General features: G+C 37.9%; 1 protein-coding gene across 4 annotated transcripts in view; it reads left to right on the top strand.

Moving 5' to 3' along the window:
• Positions 1-14,710, top strand: part of DOCK4 (dedicator of cytokinesis 4) — a 435,260-nt gene that overhangs the window by 129,883 nt on the left and 290,667 nt on the right. The window lies entirely within an intron of this gene.

A 14,710-nucleotide genomic window follows, 5' to 3' on the forward strand; every position in this document is an offset into this window, starting at 1 on the left:
CACTGACATTTGACATCTCCTAGTCATACCACGGCAAAGTTCTAACACGTGAGCAGGGACTGTGTTCATTGTTACCTCTTTGAGAGGGTGCGTGCAAGTGAGATACAAAAAATTAAAAGTAGGAGATAAGGCAGGAAATCGTAAAGAGTCCCGTTAGTAAATGCCCTTCATTTCTGCAGTTGCGTTATGGGCGATAAAGGAAGGCCAGAAGCTTGTGAAAGAAAGGCTGGTGTGTGGCAAACACAGACCTGGTGTTTGAGAGCCTTGGAGCTTCTGTCTTGAGGCTCCTCTTGAACTGGTTTGGTCACAGTGGAAGGTATTGTAGATGTGTCCACCTCTGGAATTTATTTTAAACTGGGGGATCCTCTTTGCTCTATATCTTTTAGGTGGATCCTACTCGTTTTCTGCATGTAACCTTTCTGTCTTTGGGTGGGGGTGGGAGGTCTAGTGTGTGCAGATGGCACATCCACACCTGAGTGTACCCATGATGTAAAGGCAGGGAGAGCTGTTGCACTATCGGGAAGGGCACGGCTAAAATCATACAATACGTATTTCTGTGTATGCATGCATTTGCAAATAGAATTGTTTAAAGTCAACCCTCACGCATCTCTCATGGTATCACCGTTTTTGGTGCTGAAGATACAGCAGAGATGAGGATATATTAGCACTTCTTGGTGGTCATTACAATATATTCATTAAGAAGTGCTGTGTAAAGCGCTAACGAAATATACACACATTGACAACTGCCTTCGCTTTGGTTTCAAATAGAAGATTTAAGAATTAGTCTTGTTTTTACTGGAGTCAGAAGAGCTCCTTCAGAATGTCTTGTGAATGTTTATGGTTCTTTTTCCCACTTTGATGACTTCCTTTGTGTGCTTCTTTCGTTTTGAAACTTACTTTGGTTTACAAAGTGAATTTCAAGGGCAGGAGGAATGGATATTCATTGTGCTTTTCTTTCAACTTGTGTACGTTTAAAACTTTTAAAAATATGGTGGTCATAATGATCAATATTAGTAGGGCAGAATACGTATTTGGAGTGTCTTATGATCAGTAAATATTTATTAGGTGAGTGAGGAAATGAATGAATGATTAAAAAAATACAAACTTATCTTGGAGCCAGATCTGGATTCAGGTGTCTGCTCTGCTACTTACTAGTTGTATTATCATGATCTCTCTAATCCTCAACTTCCTCATCTTTACACTGTATAATTTTAGGTACTGCATATGCCTGTTTTAAGGATTAAGTAAGATAGTGTTTGTAAAAAATGTGAAATGATGCTGGTTTCTATCATGACTTTATTCCCTTCTGGGAGAATCCCAGTGAATATTAACATAACAAAGACACTGGGAAGTTCTCCAACAAAAGAACCTGTTGACATTTTGAAAATTATGTACCCCATTTTTCATTTGAGTGGAACATTATTAACATGTTTCTACAATATTTTCCACAAAATAAAATTTGGGAAAGGCTACTGTGAATCGAAGTCACATTCATAAATCTTTTTTTTTTTTTTTTAAAGGAAAACATTGGTGTATTTCTTTTTAAGACTTTCAAAAGTGGCCAAAGAGAGCTAATAAAGAATTTGCATTGGCAGGGGCAGAGGGGTGGGGTGCACCTGGGTGTCTCGAGCATCTGACTTTTGATTTCAACTCCGGTTGTGAGGCCTGTATCCCTGTGTGCCTAAGATTCTCTCCCTCCCTCTGCCCCCACCCCCCATTCACATGATCTCCCTCTCCCTTGAAAATAAAATCAAGTAAAATAAGTTAAAAGAATTTTCTGGGTGCTGAACTGTCTTTGGTATCACATGGAAGGATAGGGGTGGTAGCAAGCAGGTGACATGAAGGCTAGTGTGTTGTAGGCCCAGAGCCCCCCCTCTCCTCCTGGGCATCTGTCTTGAGTTACCTCATGAACCAAAACCTGGCCCTCAGGGACAGTCTTTTCCAGTGTGGCTGTTATTATTCTCTTCGTGACTGTGAAGGTCTGTGATTTAATTCTGCAACTGCCTGGTCTGGTTGTGTGAAGGAAACTCTGCAGTCCTCGAGGGCATTGAGCAAGCCAGGCAGGGCAGGATGCAGCTGTTTTCCAAAGGGTGGATGGCAGTCCTTTTTGTCCGGGAGGCTGTAGCCTTGAATCCATCCAAAGTGGTCATTATGGGAAAGGCTGATTTATACATGTGTGATCGTCATCACTTGGTGGGAAAGTCACCCGAAGATGATGGGGAGAGGTGTGGGGAGGGAAAAGTGAGTAGTTTTCAACTCCATCCTTTCTCTTTTATATTGGAAAGTTCGTTTGTGTGAAATAAAGGAACGCACAAAGGGAAAACATGGTGAAGTAGGATATGAGGGATTATTTGCAGTTATCTCAATACATTTTAAGCTGATAAACTCAAGCCATTCTTTTCCTGTTAGATTTTGCTTTTGGCCTTTAAATGGCTCAAAAATCAAGGATGAAAGCTCATCCATTCTTTTTCTTGGTAGTTCCTCCTTGAAGGAGTTGGAAATAAAATCGATTCTCCCTTGGAGCTGGCAGCCCTTTTAGCCACCAGTGACCTTGGATATGATATCAATTCTTTCCATTACACCAAAGGAATTTTCTAAGGTTTCTCTTAAGAATTTCTTTAACGTTTTCTGTTGGCTCTTAAATGTATTCTCTTCTTATTTGGAGTTGGTGTAGACTCTGACAGCAGTAGTAGTGAGTGGTTATATCTGTACAGTGTACTGCGAGGGAGGTGAGTAAATGCCAGTATCTGAAAAGGAAGATTTCTCAAACTTTTAGACACAGCCACTGGAAAGTGTCCGCATTTCCACTTCTAGAGCTCGTTATCCCTGTCCCATGGCTTTCATTTTATTTTCTTTTGATGTGTCCATGTTTATGTTAATTTTTATATTAATCAAAAAAATTATTGCTTTAGTCAACCATCCCTATTAAATTTGGTAGAGAGACTTCTTTGAAGAGACAGGGTTGGTTCGTCAGGGATGTATATCTAAAATTCTCTTTGATTATGTTCTATCCAGAGTTGGTAAAATAATTGTAAGTCACTTTTGCCGTTAAATGAAAATGAAGGAAAATATAGAATGATGATGATCATCATACATTGGTTTGATAGGTGAAAGGGAGTAAGTTCCTAAATTCTGCCATGATGATTTTATATTCATTGAACTGAAGAAATTCTGAAATGCTGCAGCATAATTTTATAAATAGGAAATGATTACATGCGTTTAAGAACATTATTGTGATTTCTGCCTTTGAATGTCCTGAATGGTTGAAACAAGGTTACCCTCCTGAGTCTACTGAAACAGAGGCCAGATCAGAGGCAGAAAGCTCTGATCTCCTTACAGTGGAGCTTAACCTTTTGCCCAAGTCAGCTTTTCCCTCAGTTTTGATCTATGACTTGAGAGCTTTTCTTCTCTTCTGTGAATCGTAGCTCCCTGTCTTTACTTGTTAAAAGGACAATGGGATCCTTGCAAATGCGGGAAGAGGAAGCGGAAGTAGGCTTTGACCTCTGTCAGTGTACAGAGGCTTCTTTTTCTTTCCTCTCCTCTCCCTTTCTTCTGTCCAGCTTACTTCATTGTCTTCTTGCTCATTATCTCACCATGTCCTCTGTAAGACAGCAAACAAAATTGTAATCAAGGCTCTTGCCTGACTGAAGCTCTGAGAATCGGTTACACGAAGCCTTTACTCAGGGGACTCAGTATTTAATGTGTTCATGATTGGGTTAATGAAACAGGGAGCAGGTGACAAATTTAGTTTATGGAAGCCCCATGCATGATAGTAGGTATTTGAAAGGGCGTAAAAGACTTAGCAGAGATCCTAATCAAGTAGGGTGGCTTAGATGAAAGGTCACCAATGAAGTGTAATCTGAATTATGCTTGGGTAATTTATAGTATGAAAATAATTTAGGCATATTATATTATGTCATCACTTCTTATTGCTTTTGAGCGTTCATGAAAAAGAAAAGGCAGTATTTGCTATTCCTTATAACGGAGGTTTTGATGATTTATAAAAAAGAAAAAAAAATTACCTGGACTGCATATTATAAAAATACATTTACCATGGTAGGAATGAAGATAGAGGAACATCAACAGGGGTGTGGGAGCAGAGATAAGATGCCATTACTGGTACTGGAGTTCTTTCTCTCCAAGTACCTTTCCAAACATTTTCCAGATATTTTTACTTTATATAGTTCATACAGTGGCTTATTTCTACTAGTGAAACTCCATTGATAGAAAATGAGTCTGCAATCCCAAAATAAGTGTTTTTATTCTTTTTAAGCATAATATAAAGCACTTATAAAATGTTCCTATAGGAAGAGATAAAAGTAAAATAAACTTTATCATTTAATATTTATTAATACTATATAACCCCTTTAGTCATATAATATAGTAATGCCACTTTATTGAGAGCAGTGTTTAAATACAGTTCATTGCCTTTAATCTTAGCTTATTTCTTTGTGACATAGCTCTTTGAGGATTGATTTCTAAGTATTTTATTATCCTTGGCCTCATTGCTTTTTTTTTTAATTTTAATTTACATACAGTATTTCACCCATTTTAAAGTATTCACTTAGATGAGTTTTGGACTAAGTTTTTTGTGATATTTGAGTTTAATAGCTGATCCCTAATACTACAAAATATAGTTAGATCATCGTTCACTATTAAAAATAATGGGTATAAAATACATATTTCAAATAGTTTTCTTCATTATTTCAGACTTGTGTTGCATGATTTGTTTAGCACTTTTATTTTTCAGATCGAGTTACATCTTTGATTTTTACCTGGGACATATGGTTGATTAAATCCACAAAAGTGTCAGTTTTACTGTTTTTTGTTTGTGTGCATGTGTTTGTTATTAGTGTTACCCTTAATCTCTGTTTTCATCTCAAGAATCTTTTTAAGCGTTTGCCCATTTGTAAATGAATTCATTTATGCTGGTATAACCTTGTTTGTAAATCCACTTAGCCAGGCCCAGGTGCTTTGCTGTCATTCACACCATGCTAAAAGTGAAGCACTTCATGGGCCCTTCCCCCTGGGGGGAGTCCCCCCCTCCTCTCTGGATGCCTCACAGTTCCAGCACCATATGACTTACTGCACCTGGGACAGTTTGGACTACACACATCAGGAGAACTTAATTTTATTCTTAAGGTAGAAAAATTATATATACGTATTTTGTATACACACACACAGAAATTCTAACCTGTTCTTCTGTGCCTCAGTGGCTCATCTTGTAGACCTAACTCTGTCAGTGGTTGTCAGTTTGTTTACCATAAAGCCACGTAACCCTTTTTAAAAATAACTTATTACAGAGAGGCCAATTATGTAAAACGAAGTCGAGCTGCTGCTGTTGAAACAGTGTTGAAGAGCTGGAATCTCGTCTGCCTTATTCCTTCCCCACCTGCCGCCGCCCGCCTCCCCAGCCAAAGCTAGCAGAACACACTTGGATTCAAGAGAGGAGGGAAAACATTTTCTCAGATCTCACCATCACGTCTCATTGTGCTTCTCCTTCGCCGTCTCTTGCATTTTAGCTTATGGACACTGACGTTCTTGTCAACAACCATTTCCCTCTTTGCCTTTCTTTCAGAAGAGCTTGGAGCCAGTTCCATCTTTTGTACTAAACATACGGTGTGAAGTTCCATCTGTTCCATCTTTTGCAATATATGGAAATGCACAGAATACATTTGGGACATCAGGCCCACTCCTGGCTTTCTCTTCCTTTCATCCTTATATATGCTTTTGCTTCATGTTTCTTTAGTTTATATTTTCTTTTTATATTAAGCAAATGAAATTTATTTTATTTTATTTTTTTTTTTTTTTTTTTTTTTTTTTATTTATTTTTGGGACAGACAGAGACAGAGCATGAACGGGGGAGGGGCAGAGAGAGAGGGAGACACAGAATCGGAAACAGGCTCCAGGCTCCGAGCCATCAGCCCAGAGCCTGACGCGGGGCTCGAACTCACGGACCGCGAGATCGTGACCTGGCTGAAGTCGGACGCTTAACCGACTGCGCCACCCAGGCGCCCCAAAATTTATTTTAACTTCCCATAATATATATAGCTTAAATTATTTTAATCCTTCTTGGAATAAGTTCAAGGGTTTTGACAATATCACCTATTTTATTGTTGTCCAAAAATGAGCTGCAATGTTTTTGGAAGAGAAGTTCTGAATAAATTTTAAATGAGCCAATTCAAAATGTAGTGAATGACTTATATAAAAGATTTTGGGAGCAGAGGCAGGTAAATCCAATGATATATGAAAGTCTTTTTTCTACCCACAAGAACTGGAAAATATATAGTTGTATTTATTATTTTGTAGAATTTTTTGGCCAGTGATTGCTAGCTGAGAGGCTAGTTGACAAAAGAGGAACATCTGGGTTCTCTGGTTTTAACTTGGAAGTCAGTTTATAAATGTGTGACCTCTGTGTTGTTTTTGGCAACAAGGTCAGAATTTTATTTTATTTTTTAAAAATGTTTATTTATTTTTGAGACAGAGCGAGACAGAGCATGAACGGGGGAGGGGCAGAGAGAGAGGGAGATACAGAATCTGAAGCTGGCTCCAGGCTCTGAGCCCTCAGCACAGAGCCCGATGCGGGGCTCGAACTCACAGACCATGAGATCATGACCTGAGCCGAAGTCAGACGCCTAACCGACGGAGCCACCCAGGCGCCCCATCAAGGTCAGAATTTTAATGCTGGGATTACCGACCGGGGATTCTTTCCTCTGGAAATTGGAGTGAGTTGTTGTAGGGATACATGGAGACTTAGGAAGGTATACAGTGATAGATCTCATCATTTTTGAATTGGAAAGCAGTATTAAGTAAGTTCTATCCAGGGAATTTATGGTTTTGCAGTCCCAGACCTAAATGCTGGGGGAGTCATAATTTTGTGACCCCATTCAGAAATTGGGGTATTCATTTTCTGAACCTCACTATTCTGAATATGTTAATTTGTTCATCAGTCCCTGGGTCTTCAGAGGAGTGCTTCCTAAGAAGAGCTTTGAGACTTCACATTGAGGATGCTGGCGAAGCTCAGACGATGACTCCCTGAACGTGTGTTGTTTGCCTCTCCAGCAACCAGGGCCAGTTCCCATTTTCATTTGCAATTTGCACTCCTCTACCCCTCCTCTAGGTGCTTGGGTCAGGTTCCGTCCCAAATGATTGACTCTTGGTGTGAGGATTACAATACGGCTGACAGTGCCTTTACCTTGGACTTTCTTCCTACAGGTTCTGATAGACGTGATTGGATAGATTTAGTAATTGCATGCATACCATTGAGTGGGAAAGCAAGGAAAATTCTAAACTGTCAAAACAAATTTTCATACTGTGTAGCATAAATTGAGTATGGGTGAGTGTTTACAGAGAGCCCTTTATTATTATGATGTTGGTGACACTGTCATTGTTAACTATCATTAACAATCTAGGTGATGCTTTAGGTTGTACTAGCTAGTGGTACTTTCCTCCCTGAGAAGGTCAGGATTACTTCTTGGACTTTTGAGTAATAGGGATTAGAATGGGGATGAAATGAGTGGAATGATTTCTTTTTTCTTGTAGAAAAATGTGTTTAAAGATACGCACATGGAGTAAGTCATAAAAATGAGATGAACAAGGGTGTTTTTACTTGCCTGTTTTTAGTCTTGTGGTACGGTCTGCAGCAGTGAGTTCTGACTGTCGCACCTTGCTTGTCCTTCCCTTGAACTTCAAACCCTTGAACTTGATCTGGGAAGTAGGATATAAATAGTACCCTGGGGTCTTGCATGTGGCCAAATATTGTACTATAATTAGTAAGGTTTATGGCCTGCCATTGCCTTTGCAGAATGATGGCTGGTCAGTAAGAATCGGTGCTTTTATTAGCTCTAGGCTTTGAATGGTTAAGAGAATTGAATCTCATTATATAGGAGTCCTTTGAAATAACAATAATTGAAATGAATAAACAGCAGGTAGGGGGCTTTTTAACTCCTTTTTAACTCCTGTCCGTTTGGTGAAATAGAGAGCAGAACAAGGAATTGGAATCATATGGGTATGTTCTGTCAACTGATTCGAAAATGGACAGACTGTATATGTTGTATAAATTATGCATGTTGTATTGGACCTTAGTTTGTAAAACTATAAAATGATATTGATGAAGGGAGGGATGAAGAGCTTAATAATATTGGAGGGGACTGTGAAATCACTGCAAGGACATATCAAAGGAGAGTGGTGAAAGAGGGTGGGTATATAAGCCCAGCTGCTTCTATGAGGAAAGAACAACCATGATTGCTAGTGGGTAAGTGGGAAGCATTGAAGCTTTTTGTAGAACAGTTCGGGGCTGAGACTAGGGCATTAATACCGAACGTAGAGATACAGATGGTAAATTGGTACATTGGAAACAGGTCTGGTGATCTATCACTGGAAAAAGATAGCCTTATAATGGACTTCAAAGAAATATAGCATGGGAATCTGTAATACATTATGTGCCCCAAAAGGGAGTAGAAATGGAAAATAAGAATGTTGAAAGTTCAAAATTCTTCTGAACACAACATGTATTTATAGAGCTTTCTTTAAGAGGAATATTAGGGTTTGGATATTAAAAGAGAGCTTAAGAATGTATATCTACATATATGTACTTCTATATAATTATGTCTCTCTATATACATACTTATGAATATAGAGCCATAAATACACGTATAGATTTATAGGGATCTGCCTAGCTAGACCCTTTCTTAGGTTTTAACTAAAAGTAAGCCTTATGAGAAATACATTATAATAGTCTTAGGAATATGTAAGAGTATTGTTTTTGGTCTTAAAAAATGCTTGAATATTTTTCGTAGCAATATCAAATCATCTCATGTAATAACCTATCGTTTGAACAGCCCCTGAGGTTCTCCTTCATGCTCTCAAGTTTTTATTGAAAAAACATTTGCAGCCAGGTGCAAATTAAATTTTTTTTACTATTAGAAAATGTCATGCTTTTGTCTGATCTTTTCCTGACCTATTAATGGCTTCTCTAAAAATGATTGCAATCATTTTTGGATATCTTATATCAGAAATTAACATCAAAAAGTATGGAGCCTGCGTATTTTCCTAACTTCTTCTTCACTCTTCCTGGCTCCTCTTAAGAAAAGAAGTCATTTAAAAAGAATCTCTAATTTAGTGTCATTGATATTTCCCTTCATGAAAGTATAATGTATATGCAGAAACTTCAAGGCTTCTTTTAATCTGGTGCCATTAAATTTACCTTCTATTGTATGAGTAAAGCCTGCTGCTGAAGTGTCCTACCTCACCTCTCTGAGAGTTTTTAACCTTCCATCCTGAAGGTGATGAGGAATTCCAGACTCATTCATGAAGACTTTCCTCAACTCACACCCACTCTCCTTCTATTCCATTGCCCTACCTTCCTAAACCTTAAAAATGACACTTAGTTTTTTATTGTACACTAGTTGTTCTGTGGGTCAGCATAGTAATGTATAGTACAGCAATATTATCCAGCACTTATATATATATAAGTGCTGGATAATATTGCTATAATTATATTTATATAATATATATTATATATATATATATATACATATATATATAATATATATATTATATATATATAATACTAGCTTTTAAAATTTAAATTTAATTTTTTTTATTTATGTATGTATTTATATTTTTTTTATTTTTTAAAAAATTTTATATATTTCGAGAGAGAGAGAGGTCGTGTGTGAGTGAGGGAGGACAAAAGAGAGAGGGAGAGAGAGAATCCCAAGCAGGCTCTGAACTTTTAGAATGGAACCTGACACAGGGTTTGAGCCCACAGACTGCGAGATCATGACCTGAACCGAAAGCAAGAGTTGGATGCTTAACTGACTGAGCCACCCAGGTACCCCCGTGTAACACTATCTTTTTTTATTTATTTATTTATTTTTATTTATTTTTTTTTCAACGTTTATTTATTTATTTTTGGGACAGAGAGAGACAGAGCATGAACGGGGGAGGGACAGAGAGAGAGGGAGACACAGAATCGGAAACAGGCTCCAGGCTCCGAGCCATCAGCCCAGAGCCTGACGCGGGGCTCGAACTCACGGACCGCGAGATCGTGACCTGGCTGAAGTCGGACGCTTAACCGACTGCGCCACCCAGGCGCCCCAATACTATCTTTTTTTAAAACTGTGGTCAGTGGCCATATTTTACTCTTAGAATTTCCCCAATGGTCTGTCTTGGCACAGGATGGATTTTTACAATTCACTGATTCATCAGTATAATGCCATAATCGGAGATTACTAATTTTGAAATACTGAGGTAAAATCAACCCATAGATGTTCTAACTTCAGAATTTGGATTTTAGTAATACTTGGCAATCTGAATTTGTCTTGACAACCTGAAATTTTACCTAGATTTTTAAATCCGTGAAAAATCAGAATGGAGATGAACAGTTTCTTATTGCGAAAAAAGTATGCACTTGAAACTGGAGCTCTCTTTTCTTTCTTTCTTTCTTTCTTTCTTTCTTTCTTTCTTTCTTTCTTTCTTTCTTTCTTTCTTTCTTTCTCTTTCTTTCTTTCTTTCTTTCTTTCTTTCTTTCTTTCTTTCTTTGTTTTAAACACTTGGCTTTTGTTTAAGAAGTATTGTCAGTACTACTTTTATAAGTCACTCATATCAATGACTATATTTAATTTTCTACATAAATAGTTGTTTTATAATATGGACAGCCAGCTGGAGTCTAATACCCAAAAATATTTGTTTCTAGACCAGTTTAATGTTACACAGTTGACTGTTGGATAGTGCAGAGGTTAGGGGCACTGATTCTCTCATGCAACCCCAAATCCACATATAACTTTTCTGATTTCCTCAAAACTTAACTAATAGCCTATTTTTGGCCTTACAAATAACATTGTCGATAAACACATATTTTGTATGTTATGTGTATTATATACTGTATTCTTACAATAAAGTAAGCTAGAGAAAAGAAGATGTTATTAAGAATATCATAAAGAAGAGAAAATACATTTAGAATGATGTACTGTATTTATGGGAAAAGTCTGTTTGTCAGTGGACCCACACAGTTCAAATTGTGTTATTAAAGGGTCAAGTATATGACATATGTGGATTAAACAGACTACTAAAAGGCTTTTGGGAAAGTAGACACCAAGTTTAGGATGGTTCTGATTTATGTACACTTCATTTAAAGTCAGGGAATAGACAGAGTGGCCTTAGCATTGGATGGTAACAGAGCTACCATCATAGTCCACGTTCCTTTTGTCTCAGTTGGAGGCCTCCCTTAAAATTTAAACAAAAACAACGCTGGTCCAAAGATAACCAATACTCTGAAGACTTAGGAGAGGCTCCTTTAAATTCTGGGGGGAAATGCCAGATCATATTTATGAAGGTAGTTCTCTCATTTTGGAAGGAATGCTGAAACAGACACAGTGACCAGTAAAAGGAGAGGAACATAACGATTTTTGAGTTCTTCCTCTGTATCAGACATTATGCTAAGTGTTGAGGAAAAATCATCTTGCCTCCTTCAAATAAAAGGTTTAAGGATGCTTATAATATAGATGAAGATATGAAGCTCTAAGGGGTTTCATCTCTTGCCCTGGATCACAAAATTAGTCGTGGTTAGGCTAATGTTGAGATTTAGGTTTGTAGGCCTCTAAACACCACACTCTTTCCAGCATATCTGGCTTCATCTCACTGTAGTTAATTTTGAAGCTCTGTTTTAAGTAGGTAAATGTTTGGTGTTGTTATATTCTCTGACTGAATTGACTCTTTTTATCATTAGGAAATGATGTCATCCATGCTAAATTTTTGTGCTCTGAAATCTACTTTGTCTGATACTAATATAGGTACTCCAGCTTACTTTTGGTTAATCTTGCTTTGTTAAATTTAACTTGTGCCTTTATATGTGAATTGGTTTTCCTTTAGCAGAATGTCATTAGGTCTTGATTTTTTGTGTTTGTGTATTTACTTATTTTGAGAGAGAGAGAGAGAGAGAGCATAAATGGAGGTGGAACAGAGAGACAGAATCCCAAGCAGGCTCCTCACTGTTGGTGCAGAGCCCAATACAGGGTTTGAACTCACAGATTGTGAGATTGTGAACTGAGCCAAATTCAAGAGTTGGACGCTTAACCAACTGAGCCACCCAGGTGCCCCAGGTCTTGATTTTTTTTATCTGGTAATCCCTGCTTTTTAATTGGATGTTTAGACCATTTGCATTTAATGTAATTACTGATATGTTTAGATTTTTTAACTATCATCTTGCTGTATGTGTTCTGTTTGTCTTACTGAGTATTCCTTTTCCTCTTTTCTGTCTTCTTTGGGATTGACTATTTTTTTATAATTGTATTTTATCTTTTCTATTGGCTTATCAACTTTTGTTGTTGACAACCAAACTTTTGTTGTTGATTATTTTTTAATGGCTACTTTAAGTTTTTAGTATACATCTTTAACTTACAGTTTACCTTCAAGTAATGTACCACCTCACATGTAGAATAAGAACTTAAGATAGTATACTTGTTGCTTTCCTTCAGACCTTTGTGCTATTGCCATACATTTTATTCATACATACATTTTAATGTTTTAATTTTAATGTTTATTTATATTTGAGAGAGAGAGAGAGAGAGAGAGAGAGAGAGAGACACTGCGTGAGCAGGGAAGGGGCAGAGAGAGATGGAGGCAGAATCTGAAGCAGGCTCCAGGCTCTGAGCTGTCAGCACAGAGCCTGACGTGGGGCTCGAACCCATGAATTGTGAGATCATGACCTGAGCCGAAGTCAGATGTTCAACCGCTTGAGCCACTCAGGCACCTCTGCCTTTTCTTTCTTTGTTTCTTTCTTTCTTCTTCTTCCTTTTTTTTTTTTTTTTTTAAACCACTCATTAAAGTTCCTAGAATCTAGCAAATAACAAGTATATACAGCCCCACCCAAAAAACAACAACAAAAAACAAAAAAAGGACAAGCGTAAATGAGATGTAGGTTTTCAGTTGACACGTTCTGTTTATTTTAAGTACAGTTGTTATTCAAGGGACAGAGTGTTGAACAATCATCTCCCTGAACAGTAGTTCCATATGCCATGAATGTAAACTTAAAAGTGGTAGCTTAAAGGGAACTTGCTTTCTTTCTACTCCATGGAAGAAATGCTGTTATTTTCTTAACTTCACATTATAAGGCCTGAATTTTAATATCCTTCCCCCACCCTCTTTTTAACTTTTGGCAAACGGCAGTTGACCTATATTCCCTCATCTTTTAAATGGTAACATTTGCGATGGCAGTGCTTTTGATGTCTGTTAGGGCTTTTTTGGTCAACAGTGCTCTCTTGAACAAAATGGCATGCTTTCACCAGCCTATCAGATTTAGAGACATGGCTTCTGAAACTACTGGTTCTTACTCTGTTATGGAAAGTAGTATGTTTCAGGGCAAAAAAAAAAATGCTCCTGTTTGTTTGATAATTATTATTGATGGTTATTATCTTTTAGGCAAGGGCTAAGTTTTGAGTGTGTGGATGAAAAAAAAAAAAAAGGCTTGATCCTTGTTCTCTGTTGATAACCATTTAGTATCAAATGATCATCATAACACATTGTGATAATTATTTGTTTGTTTAATAAGTATTTACTGAGAATCTGCTATGTGTCACATACTCTTCCAGTAGGTATATTCATAGCAGTGAACAGTTCTGAGCGCTCATGGAAGTAATATTTTAATGAGGCTAGGAGGGAGTGGAGAGTACAGGAAATGCCGTAAAGTAAGTTAGAATAATGGAATAGATCTTGACAGTGGGAAGGTACTATTTTTATCTACTAGTTGGGAAAGCCTTTGTTTGTAAGGTGATAGTTGAGCAGGGACCTTAAGTAAGAAGATTATGCAGTTGTCTGAGGGAAGGGTGTTTTAGAGCCATGTACAAAACTAGAAGATGGGGTTGTGCTTGAGTGTAACTGAAGAATCATAGAGAGACTGGGGTGGCCAGTGGAATGAGCAAGCAGAGAATTTCAGGAGATAAGTGTATGAAGATGGTGAGAAACCATAGCACCTGGCCCCTTATTAGCATGGTGTGAAGGATGGTAAAGCCCCTGGCGGATTCTGAGTAGAGGTGAAGCTTGAGGAATTCTGGTATTAGAAGTATCCCACTGATTGCTGCCCTGGGAAGCAGGGAGGAAATTTGGGGGTGATGTGGGGTGGTTAGAAGCTGTTTAAACAGTCCAGGTGAGATTCTGAAGAGCTCGGGCTCAGATGGGGGAAATTGTGTGATGACAGTGGTCAATTCGGGTTATATTTTGAAGAACTCATCCTTGTGTTTGCTGGAGGACTGGATGTACAGTCTGAAGAAAGAAGAGAATCAAGGATGGCTGTAATGTTTTTGGCCTTGTACTGGTAGAAGAGAGCTATGTGTAGTGGGGTGTTTAGGAATGGGGTAGGACCAGAGAAGGGGCAAGTGGTATGAAAGAATTGGATTTTGGATGTGGTATGTTTGAGGTACGTATTAGACCCAAATCGAGATACCAGGTAGATGCTTGGATGCATGAGTGAGAGGAGAAGTTTGGGCTAGAGAAAAAAATTTGTTATGGGATGTTATGATGAAGGTAGAAGGACCAAATTCGTGTGCTTTGAGCACTAGACAAAAATATTATTTAACATTGTCTAAAAAAGAACAAACTTTATGCAAATGAAGAATCTGAAGCCTAGGGAAATAGAATGGGGTGCCCAAGGGTGCACAGGTTGTTGGTGAAACCCACGTGACTGAGTTCATCATGTGTTTCTAACCTAGCA

The sequence above is a fragment of the Neofelis nebulosa genome, chromosome 4 (assembly GCF_028018385.1).
Source record: "Neofelis nebulosa isolate mNeoNeb1 chromosome 4, mNeoNeb1.pri, whole genome shotgun sequence".
In the NCBI taxonomy this organism is placed as follows: domain Eukaryota; kingdom Metazoa; phylum Chordata; class Mammalia; order Carnivora; family Felidae; genus Neofelis; species Neofelis nebulosa.